The sequence below is a fragment of the Grammomys surdaster genome, unplaced genomic scaffold, assembly GCF_004785775.1.
Source record: "Grammomys surdaster isolate TR1022 unplaced genomic scaffold, NIH_TR_1.0 64, whole genome shotgun sequence".
Classification (NCBI taxonomy): domain Eukaryota; kingdom Metazoa; phylum Chordata; class Mammalia; order Rodentia; family Muridae; genus Grammomys; species Grammomys surdaster.
The window spans coordinates 13,281,431-13,293,536 of record NW_021604566.1 but is presented as its reverse complement, the minus strand read 5'-3'; positions in this window follow the sequence as shown (position 1 = coordinate 13,293,536).

Genomic DNA, 12,106 nt, shown 5'->3' with positions numbered 1-12,106 from the left:
CATGTATGAGTGTGTGTGTGTGTGTGTGTGTGTGTGTGTGTGTGTGTGTGTAATTTTCTATTTGTTTCATTCCTGGATGCTGAGGATAGAACCCAAGGCCTCAAGCATGTTAGACAAGCACTGCACCACTGAGCTACACCTCCAAACCCTGGCCTTTACAATTTTAAAGCTTTGGATACATATAAAATTTCTCCCAAGAAGTGAACATTCTTTTTGTTAATAGACTAAATCTTTTATGTTCTGCCAATAACAGTGGAAGAACTCATGGTTTAACACTGTCACTCACAGCAGGTATCGTGTGTGTGTGTGTGTGTGTGTGTGTGTGTGAGAGAGAGAGAGAGAGAGAGAGAGAGAGAGAGAGAGAGAGAGAGAGAGAGAGAGAGAGACTGTCGAAGCAGAGGTCTTAGATCCCCTGGAATTGGAATTGCACCACTTGAGCCTGATGTGAGTGCCAGGAGTTGAACTCCGGTTCTCTGGAGGAGCAGCAAGTGATATTCCTGATGCAGTGGCCCACGCATGCTTGAAATTCCAGCACTAGTGAAGCTGAGACTGGAGAATTCCAAGTGTTTGAGGTGAGCCTGAGGTGCACAGTGAGTTTCAGATGATGAACCTGGACTAGAGTAAGACCTGCCTCAAAAGGAAGAAAAAGAAGAGAGGGAAGAGGTGAGAAGAAACCTGCAAGTTATGTAGTTACACCGGCATCAGTATCTTGAGCACACACAACTTGAGACAAGATGTTGATCTTATTTTTCTCATCAGTTTTTGTTTGGTTTTGTGTTTGGTTTGGCTTTCAATTTGCTAGCAGTGTCTCACCAAATAGTTGGGTTTATCTCAAACATGTTATGCTCCTTTCTCAGCCCCAAAGTGGGCTGGGGTTACAGGCTTGTGGTCCCTCCTCTGCTTCTAAAGAGGAATGAATCGCCACTGGTTGTTTTTGAAAACATGTCCTGGAAGAGTGGTCTCCACAAGCTCCAGATGCATCTCCTGGTTCTCAACCTGTAGGTCAGGTTGTGACGCCCTTAGCAAACTTCTATCTGCAAAAAGGATCTGCACTGGGATTCATACCAGTAGCAAAATTACAGTTGTGAAGCAGCAGTGAAAATCCTTTTATGGTTGGCGGTGACGACAGCATGAAGAACTGTCTTAGAGGGTCACAGCATTAGGGAGGTTAGAACCACTGCTTGAAATGATGGAGGGGGGTTCTACTGTGAGGATGAGGCCTGCAGAGTGAGTGCGGTTACAGCATCATAGGCTCACAGAGTCCACGCTGCACTGGAAGATTAGATTTTTGTTTTGCAAGCTTCTACATTTTTGTTCAAATAATTTAATTTTCTGCTCGAGGCCAGAGAGGCTCCATGTGCTTTGGGGTGCCTGTGTCACAGCTGAGCATTAAGAACTTTTAAAGGACCACTTATCAATCTGGACAGGGGTAACCCATTGCTGGAAATAGTATCCTCAGCCAGCTCAGAAAGTTTGCAGTGGAAGAAATATACTCCACCAAACGCCCAGTGACTTCCCATTTGGACATAATATTCCTCCCTAGTGTGTTTTGGGCCCACATTCTTTTTTTTTTTGTTGTTGTTTTTTGAGACAGGGTTTCCCTGTATAGTCCTGGCTGTCCTGGAACTCATTCTGTAGACCAGGCTGGCCTCGAACTCAGAAATCCACCTGCCTCTGCCTCCCAAGTGCTGGGATTAAAGGCATGCACCACCACCGCCCGGCTTGGGCCCACATTCTTATCTACCAAACACAGCCAGCCCACCTTCAAAGTATCTAGTGAACCATGTATGGTTTAGTCACTTGACTTCAGTTTAAAATGAGGCGCCGGGCAGTGGTGGCGCACGCCTTTATTGTCTTGTCTTGTCTTGTCTATACTTGAGGCCAATTCTGAACTCTGGTCCCGGGTAAATTTCATTTGTGTGTTTCCAACAGTTCAAAGGAGACTGAGTTGACCCTCTGCCTTACTGCTCAGCCAAAGCAGGGTATGGCGTCAAGCTCTAACGAACGAACGAGGATGATGCCCTGAGCTCATTTTTCTATAGCTTGGTTATCCCGAGTGACATTTACTGTCTGGCTCCTGCTGGCTATGTCATAGCTCCATCTTGATCTCACCTCTTGATCGTAGTGATGGAGAGTCAAAGTTCCTGAATCCATCTTTTTGTGAACGAGGGCGTGAGTTTCCTGGTGCTGCATCACCCTGAAAGCACTACGCCGCCTGTAAGATGCTCTCAGCAACAGGACAGAACCAAACCTGTCTCCCTAGCACAGAGCCACCCATAATCAGAAATACCAGCTTCACGTAAGAACTCCGTCTCCACGCAGGGGGATGGAGCTCAAGGAAGAAGTGAAAACAGTTATCTTTCCCCGCTCAATAAAGAGAAAGAAAGTACTATTTCCTGGAGTCTTATTTTCCCCCTCTTGAATTTAATTATGTTGCCTGAACTAGCATCGAAATTCTAGGCTTAATCATGTTTCTGCCTCAACCTCTCAGTTACCTGAGATTTCAGTTGCTGTCCACAGCATCCAGCTTAGAAAATCGAATTGTGGTCTCTATTTCTAGACATTTCCAGCAGATGGCGCTCCGGTTCAGGTACCAGAATAGCGAAGCCATCCAGTTTCTGGACGCAAACTCAGATTACTGGATTGTCAACAGGGTTTACAGGACGTGTGTAAAGAAGCCTGAAGTGACAATCCCCGCGAAAATCAAAAAAAGTCAAGGGCACTTCGTATTGAAGTGTAAGGTGAATGAGGTTGTGTGGGCAGACCGCTGCTGCTCGTCTAGAACGTGAAGCAGAGCGATGTAGATGACTGTTAATCCCAGCACTCAAGAGGATATCTGGAGATTTGGCCAACCTGGGCTACAGAGGAAACCCTACCTGGATGGAAGGCAGAGAAGGACGGCAACCTGTGCTGTTCTCAGTATTCCGTTATGCTACCCTCAAATGAAGTACATAGGACATCCTAGTAATTTCATTTATATGAAGTCAATGCTGGATTCCTATCTTTCTTCCTTTCTGCCTGTGGTCCGTTTTTATGTCGAGCAACAGGTTGGCATCACACTTGTAACAATCCTCCTGCCTCTGCCTACTGAATCATGGAACGATCATGTTTCAAAGGGGAAAACTATTTAGGTTGGTACCAGTTGTTTTTTTGTCAACTCGACACAGCTAGAGTCGTCTGGTAAAGAGAGGATCTGAATTGGCAGTTTGCCTCCATTAGATTGCTTGTGAGTATGTCTGTAGAGAATTTTCTTAATTAATGATTAATATGAGCGAGTCCAGACCATTATGGGCAGTGCCACCCCTGGGCTGGTAGTCCTGGGTGATACAAGAAAGCAGCACTCTTCTGTGGGCTCTGCTCCACTTCCTCCCCCCTTCTTGAGTTCCTGCCTTGGATTCCCTCAGTGGTGAACTGTACCCTGAAAGCCAGACAAATTGTCCTTCCCAATTTACTTTTGGTCATGGTGGACTTTTTATTACTGTTGCTTTATTTTATTTTATTTTATTTTATTATTTTATTTTATTATTTTATGTGTATGGGTGTTTTGCTTGCAAGTATGTCTGGGGACCATATTCATGCACAACGGTGCCCAGTGATTCCAGAAAAAGGCTGAGGATTCCCTGGAACTGAAGTTACATACAGTTGAGAGCTGCTACTTGTGTGCAGCAAATCAAATGGTGGCCTTCTGGAAGAGCAGCCAGTGCTCTTAACTGCTGAGCCATCTTTCTAGCCCCCTTAGTCATGGTGCTTATCACAGCACTAGAAAACAAACTAGGACATGATCCAAAGAAGACAAAACCATGGTCATGTAAGAAAAAAATTTTAATTGGGCAGTATCTCAGAATAACATGGGACCGTGAACTTGTGAATTTTGATGTTTGGGGCTCTCTCTCCTTCCCTCTTGAGGGTAAAAGCCTCTTGCTTTGATTGCATCAAGTGCTGACTTCAATGATCCTGGTCCTGGGACTTGAGCAAGGGACCAAGCCTCTTCTGAGGCCTTACAGTCAAAGGTTCTTTAGGGATGGAGAAAGGAACTTTTTAAACGTTGGCCCTGACCTGCTCTCCCAGAAGCATGGCGACTTCTATGTCCTTCCTAGTGCTTTCCTTTGCAAAGCAAGTAACTATCATCCACTTTGAGGTTTTAAGAAATAGCACATTTCTCAATGGCCTCAAGAATAAAGTGGAGCGTGCCGGGTGAAAACTTTGGGGAAAAGAAAAACGCTGTGGTTCTTCCAAAATCCTATAGGTGGCGCGCACACACCAGTTTCAAATGAGGGATCCGGGCTTTGACCCTTTTAGCCAAGTCTGATCTGAACTCTTCATCCTCCCGCCTCTACCTCCCTGCAAGGATAACAGGACCGCTCTTGGCTCTGCTCTGAGTTCTTCAGTGTGAGAAAGTAAGCAACACCTGTAGCTCCTGTGGTGTCACCCAGCAGCTCCCTTCTAACAAGGCTGTGCTCCTTTGGGGAGGATGTAGCAAGGATTCCCCTCTAAGTGCCTCTCTAAAGTGCCGGGAGCCAAACCCAGGAAACTACCTGCTGTCCTAAGAGAACCCAGGAAGTTGCCTGCTGTTCTAGAGACCCTAGTTAGTACAAGGTTAAGAAAGGACGTTCACAGGTCTCAGGCCCCAGGAACTTAAAGAACGTCTGGCATTTCCTAGGAGCCGGTTACGACAATGGGATGGTCTAGGGCAATAAGCATTCATTAGTGGGATAGCCCTAAGCAATGACCCTCACCCAAACTTCCCGGTTTGCTGTGTCTTTATAAGCTGCACCGGAAATTAAAGTTTCAGAGCTTGATCAGAACCCCAGACTTGCTCTCATTCCTTGTGTCTCTTGTCCCTTCATTCTTTTGCCCCCTTCCCTAAGGTCTCTTCGAATCCTCTAGGGCCGGAGCATCTAAGGTTAAATAGCAGCATGACCTTGAGCCATCACCTAAACTTAAAGTTTATATTCTGTCTGGAAAATACCAAGGGTGATCTAGAGGAACACTAAAGTCCCTCTTGGCTCATGAATTTTATTTCCCCCTACATAAAAACAAGAATTCTAAATGGTCCCTAAGAAAAAAACAGAATAGATTTTGTGATAACAGAATCAAAATGTGTTATTACTGACCCAGGGCTAGTCTTGCCCTGGAAATCTTTCTGTCTTTCTCTCTTTCTTTCTTTCTTTCTTTCTTTCTTTCTTTCTTTCTTTCTTTCTTTCTTTCTTTCTCTCTCTCTCTCTCTCTCTCTCTTTCTCTCTTCCTTCCTTCCTTCCTTCCTTCCTTTTTTTTCTGAGAGTCACCAGCTCATCGACTCAGAAGGCAACCAACCCATAGACTTCTACAAAGCTCCTAAGATGGACCGTCAACAATTTTGGTCCTAATGCTCCACTTGAGGGTGAGTCTTACTCCTCTTCCAAGCGACTTGTTGATCCTCAGGAACCAAACCCCCTGTGCAGCCCCTGCTTTGCAGCCTCCTACACATGCTCAGCATGGCCATGGGGTTTCTGTAACAAGATACCTGGCCCACAACTTAAGGAAGCAAGGACTTATGTGGGCTCACTGGTATTTTGTTGGTTGGTTCTGAGGCAGAATCTCACTATGTATCCCCTGACTGGCTGGAACTCCCTATGTAGACCAGGCTGGCCTCAAATTCACCAAGCTTCACCTGCCTCTCCCTCCCAAGTGCTGAGATTACAGTTTGATCCATCATGTGGAAAGGCATGGTAGCCAGAACCTCCAGGTCATCCACCAAAGAGACAGACTGGTGAGAACTGGTTCTCAACTCCCCTTCTCCTTTTCACTGAGTCTGGGACCCTGACTCAAAAAACCTGCTGCCTACATTTTGGGGGGGTCAGCATGCCTCAGATAGACCTTTCTAGGAATATCCTCATAGACATACCCAGAGGTATGTCCCATGATGACTCTGTTTTTGATTTTGGAAACAGAGTCTCACTCTTTATAGCCCAGGCTGGTCTGGAAATGACTATGTAGGCCAGGCTAGCCTAGGACTCCTGGCAATCCTTTTGCCTCATGAGGCTCCAATTACTAGTGAGGCCACCAGCACACCCATCTAGAATCAAGGCAATTCTAAATTGAGTCACGTTGACAATGTAGGTTTGCTATCACACCCAGGCTGCTATCCCTGCTACCTGTGAGCGAGTAAAAGGTTAGATTGTAGATGACGTCTAGATTTAGTTAAATGAGTAAATCTACCTAAAGTCTGAAAGACAGAACAGTCAGTTTCCTTATTCCAAACTGTCTTGACTACTTGACATCACGGCCAGCTCCCTCACTGGAGAATCCTAGACAGCTGCTTGCAACTACACACTCTTTGGCTACACATTTTATTGAATTTTTAATTGTACATAATTTAACTTATGGAAGATCAAATGTTCATTCAAGTTATGAGAACTATTTTAAGAATACTTTAAACACCTTGGTTATCTGAATCTACTTTTTCAAAAATCTGAATATAAACCAACTATTTTGAATGAAAATGTAGCTTCCAGCCGGGTGTGGTGGGGTGTACCTGATCTCAGTGCTTAGAAGGCAGAAGCTGGAGGCACAGAGGATGTCCAAAGCCAGCTGTGCTGAACAACATGTTCAATGCCTACCTGGGCTACATGATGACGCTCTGTCTCTTTTGTTTGTTTGTTTGGTTGGTTGGTTGGTTGGTTGGTTGGTTTTTCCGAGACAGAGTTTCTCTATGTAGTCCTGGCTGTCCTGGAACTCACTCTGTAGTCCAGGCTGGCCTTGAACTCAGAAATCCACCTGCCTCTGCCTCCCAAGTGCTGGGATTAAAGGCGTATGCCATGACTGCCCGGCTGATGTTCTGTCTCTTAAAAACTAAAGTCCAGTGAGAGTGGCTTGGAGGGTAAAGGTGCCCCCTGTCAAGCTCAAAGACCAGACCTGAGTTCCATGCCTGGAACCCACAGTCCATCTCTGATGGTTTGCATGTGCTCGCCCCAGGGAATGGCCCTAGTAAAAACTATAGCCTTGTTGGAGTAGGTGTGTCACTGTGGGTGTGGGCTATAAGACCCTCATCTGAGCTGCCTGGAATCCAGTATTTTTCTAGCAGTCTCCAGATGAAGATGTAGAACTCTCAGCTTCTCCTGCACCATGTCTGCCTGGACACTGCCATGTTCCCACCTTGATGATAATGGACTGAACTCTGAACCTGTAAGCCAGCCCCAATTAAATGATCTCTGTTATAAGACTTGCCTTGGTTAAGGTGTCTGTTCACAGCAGCAAAACCCTAACTAAGACAACCTGATGGACATAGATGAACCAACATTCATGAAGTGTCATCCTCTAGAGCAACAATACCAACCAACCAGAGCTCCCAGGGTCTAAACCACCAGCCTGGGAGCACTTAGGGAGGGATACATGGCTCCAGCTGTATATGTAAGGGAGGATGGTCATGTCATGCATAGGAGGGAGAAGAGATCCTTGGTCTCATGAAGGCTGGACGCCCTAGTGGGTGGGAATTTGAGGGTGAGAAGGTGGGAGTGGGGGGGTAGGTAGGGGTACATCTACAGAGAAGCAGGAGGGTTGAGGGGATAGGGGGTTCCTGGGCAGTGTGGGGAATAGGGTAAGGGGATAACATATGAAATGTAAATAAAACATCCAATAAAAAAAGAGAAGTGAGAGAAAAAAAAAAGAAGTGTCATCCTCTAACCTGCAAACAGATACAGGTATACACAGACACACACATCATAGATGGTAGATAGATAGATAGATAGATAGATAGATAGATAGATAGATAGATAGATAGATAGATAGATGATGGATATAGATGATAGATAGATAGATAGATAGATAGATAGATAGATAGATAGATAGATAATAGATGTAAGAATTTAAGATGTAAGGACCTGAGTTATGATGCACTATATAAAATAATCCTTAATTTGAAAGACAACATAAACAAATGTCATGAACTGGAAGACAGCATGGCTTGTGCTGTAGTCATAGTGAGAGCAGTAGGATTGCCACATACCTGAGGCCAACCTGGGCTACATAGTGAATTCCAGACTACCTTGGACTACATAGCAAACTGATCTCAAAATAAACACAGTAAATATCTCAGTAAGTTTACATCAACTGCATGTTGAAATGATCCTGTACTAGATTTGAATTCAATGCAAACATGTTTGTCAGCGTTAACTCCATCTGACTCTGTGTCACAGGGCTCGTCACAGGGCCCTCCTGTAAGATATCAAATTACACGTGGTGTCCTGGACATTTTGTTGCTTTGTTTTGTTGACCCCTAATTTGTAATGTCTCCCTGTATTATTCTACCTCAATGTAATAAGCCAGTTTCAAGTTATCTAGAATTAACCAATCTGTGTACCTTTCTCACATACATCTGGCCGCCTGGGTTTTCAGTCTGTACTGTGGGACCTGCCATGCATTCATCTCTGGACTTGATTTGGTCTATGTAGCCAATATGATCATTTGGAAAGTTATGTCATACGTTTGCAACACCCTTCAATCTCATGTCATCCACAACTTTGAAAAGCAAACTTCATCTATACTCATTAATGTCTTTGATTGAAATATTGACAAAAGTCAAGATTGAAGACATTAGTAATAATCACTTTCTATGTTAGGAATGATCAAACAATTCCGAAGCATTACTTTGGATGGACCTCCCTACAAGCTAAATGGTTACAATACTATGCAGTCTTCATTTTCTTTCTTTCGCATTCTCTCTTTTTTAAAGACTTATTTATTTTATGCATGTGAGTACACTATAGCTGTTTCCAGACACACCAGAAGAGGGCATCAGATTCCATTACAGATGGTTGTGAGCCACCATGTGGCTGCTGGGAATTGAACTCATGACCTCCAGAAGAGCAGTCAGTGCTCTTAACCACTGAGCCATCTCTCCAGCCCTCTTTTGCATTCTTGTGAGCTGCTCATCTTCTGCAGAAGTGCTGGTTAGGATGTCTGGGGTGAGGTTGTCAACTTGACAAACTGTAGTCAACCAGAAAGAAGGAGCATCAACTGAAGAGTAAATCCATCAAACTGCTCCTGAGTATGTGGGGGACATTTTCTTGGTTAATGATTGATGTGAGTGAGGCTAGCCCACTGGTGACAAAAGGCAGGCTGAGCAAGCTAAAAAAATAACAACGTTCCTCGGTGGTCTCTGCTTCAGTTTCTGCCCTGAGCTCCTGCCCTGGCTTCCTTAGGTGATGACCTATAAGCCAGCATGCCCTGTTGCTTTCATTCCCACAGCTACAGAGATGCAAACTAGAACACCTTCCTAACAAATCTCAAACAGTGGGGTTGAAGGCAATGGGGATTGGAGATATGAACAAGACCTCAGGCAGAGTTGTAAGTTACACAGTTGAGACATCTAATGGGATGAAAACCAAACATCAACTGAGAAAACTAGACTCTGTCCTGGGAAGGGGTGTTCAGACAACAGCGTGAGAGGTACAGCAGCCACAGTGCTCCAACGGTAAGAACTACAGGCTATCCTCCAGTGAGAAGGCACCAAGGGCTTGGACAGCCTAGATGTACTCTCAGCCTAAGCCTGCATTTCATTTTGCTCCCAGCTCACCTGTATCATTTAACATCATGGATGCCAAAACTCAGAGGAAACAAGGACATCCCTTCATCCTAAGTTCAAGGCTTTGCATAGGCAAATTCAATAATTCTACTAGCTAGTCTTAGCTAAAACACACCAGCAGAGGGCTCACTGTGTCATGAGAACATGACACATTTGCAAAATGTCTGGCCTTTAAGGACTCCTGTGAAGCCCAAAAGGCTATACTACTGGGACCCCAAGAAGGAAACTTTTGGAGGGCAACTGCTGCAATCACAAGAGAATTTAATTAGTCTAATGCATTGGGGCTGCCTTGCTCACACAGGAGAAGCAGCAGCCAAGAATGCACTCGGGCAGAAGCATATATACAGTTTGAACGGGGCAGGTGTTTCGGGTGATAAACTGGCCGGTTGGCATTGATGGGCTGTGGTGGACTCTCTAACGGGGAGCTATCTGTTGTCAGATGGATCCATATGTCTGATAACCCAAGGGTTTTCTTGGAAACGTGTGTCTTCACCCTTTTTGGAAAGGGAGGGATATTGTGATTTTTCTTGGGACCTTGTGGACTCGTCTTTCATGGAAGGGAGGGGGTCAGGGGGTAATTTTCCATGGACTTTACATTCCCTTGCTTGTAAGAAGTAGAAATCTGCCTTTCAAGTGGAGAGGGAAACAGTTTGTGTTGAGAAAGAGTAATTTACTCCATAGCCAAAGTTGTTCTGTAGAGTCCAAGGTGAACTTGAACTCATGGCGATGTACCTACCTCAATCACTCCACCCACCTACCCAAGCCTTCCCATCCTTACACACACACACAGAGGCACACAGCCACGCACATGCACTCGCACGCATGCTCACAAGCAGTGCCTACAGACATGAGGTACCATCATGTACCACATCTGACTTCCTTGCAACCTCTGCTGAGTACCTATCCTCTAAGTAATCCTAATTCTTTAGCTCTTTCCTCCCTTCCTTTTATTCCTTCTTTTTACTTCTTTTTAACATTTCTTTTTTATTCTTTGACTTTTTTTCTTTTTCAAGATAGGCTTTCTCTGTGTAGCTGTGGCTATCCTGGATCTCACTTTGAAGTCAAATGCTCTATCATTGAACTATACTTCCTTGGAACTCATTCTGTAGACCAGGATGTCCTTGAACTCAGAGATCCGACTGCCTCTGCCTCCTGAGTGCTAAGATTAAAGGCGTGCGCCACAACCCCATCCAGGATTCTTCGGCAGTTTCATACATATATATAATTTGATCCCATATATACTCTACTCCCCAACATATACCTTCCTACTTTCCTGTATTTTTATATCTGAGTTTACTTAGAGTTCCTTGCATGGATGTGGGTTTTATTTAATGGATCATGGACAACTTACCCGTGGCTGTGTTGTGCACATTTCGAAAGCCCCAAAAGGCCACCAATGAAAGCCATTTAGTCTCTCAGCTACAACCCTGAAGAAAAGGACTCCTTCTCCTCATGCAGCTACTAAAGGCCAATAACTGCTCAGCTCCAGGTGAGGGCTCACACGCCCTTCATCCATCCATGCAGTAGAGTTGACTGGTGTGAGCTTGTGTGGCTGACCACAAGGCTGTGAGGTCAAGGGTCAAATCATGTCCACACGACTGTGCTTCACAGAACTCCTCCTAATCATTTGGCTCTTTCTCCATGTTCTCTGAGCCCTTAGGGCTGGAGGGGTTATGACCGCATTCACAGCTGAGCATTCAACAGTGTTAAGACTCCATTGGAAAGACAGTCTGACCTTGAGATCACTATGTACCCAAGGCTGGCTTCCCACTCCTCATTCTCCATCTCCACCTCCCCTGTTCCAGGATTGCCACACTTACATATCAGTTTGTTTCAAGCCACCAAGCTCTCTTGTCTTTTCTACCCCTCTCCAGGCCATCACTGCTAACAACAGTCCCCACAGGTCACATGTTATAAAGCACTGAAGGGGAGACTGCAGATGGTAGCAAACCGTAACGCAGTGTTTTTTCCTATGTATGTACACCAGTCATAATGGTTTTTTTCTTCCCACCCATCCCCTGCAGGATAGGGACCTGTACACCCTGTGCCTTTCCACTTGTTACAATCTAGAGATCTTAATGGGCTTTGTTTTCTCTGCCAATTAAGAATTCTGCAATGCACTCGAGAGGCAGGCAGGGAGACCTCTGAGTTAGAGGTCTGCATAATCTACATAGTGAGTTCTAAGCCAAACTACATAGTCTAAAAAAAAAAAAATTCTTTTTTGTTTTGCTTTGTTTTGTTTAAGGCAGTGTCCCACATACCTAAGATTAATCCTGAACTCTTGGTCCTTCTGCCCCCACCTCACAAGAGCTTCGATGACAAGGAAGAATAGCTGTACCTAGCTGTCAGTCGTAAATTTTTAATGAAGATCTGTGGGTGACAAAGGAGTAACCATCAATATGATCTGAAAAATGTAAGACCCTCTGGTCTTCAGTGGGTGTCAATGTTCTATTGCTGACTTTCAGGGGTTTAGTCCATTATCAGCTGGGCAGGGAGCATGGCCCCACGTAAACAGGCAGTACACACAGGCAGCACACACACACA